At 33.0% G+C, this 300-nt stretch overlaps 1 protein-coding gene across 1 annotated transcript in view; it reads right to left on the reverse strand.

Moving 5' to 3' along the window:
* LOC119588953 (nephrin-like) overlaps positions 1-300 on the reverse strand; it is a gene marked incomplete at its 5' end in the record, with an annotated part of 72,188 nt that overhangs the window by 71,029 nt on the left and 859 nt on the right.

Genomic DNA, 300 nt, shown 5'->3' on the forward strand with positions numbered 1-300 from the left:
TTCTATGCTAACAACATATTAATCTTCATCTTCACCAAACACTTCCTTTTAGAACTTAACAAAATAATTATAATCATTGCAAAGGCAAACACGTAATAGTTAATAAGATGTTGATGATCACACATTGAGATGAAGAATTTTTTTTCTTAACAAAATAGCAACTGGTCTACCTTCTCCCTTTCATACAGTAATTCAACGCCTCGCTACAATATTTCATTTGTTGATATTAATCCTGTTGTTGACATCGGGATGGCAATTAGTCTTGATGGCATCCGGACCTAAATGATTCTTGCAATTTGC

This window comes from Penaeus monodon, chromosome 24 (genome assembly GCF_015228065.2).
Source record: "Penaeus monodon isolate SGIC_2016 chromosome 24, NSTDA_Pmon_1, whole genome shotgun sequence".
In the NCBI taxonomy this organism is placed as follows: Eukaryota; Metazoa; Arthropoda; class Malacostraca; order Decapoda; family Penaeidae; genus Penaeus; species Penaeus monodon.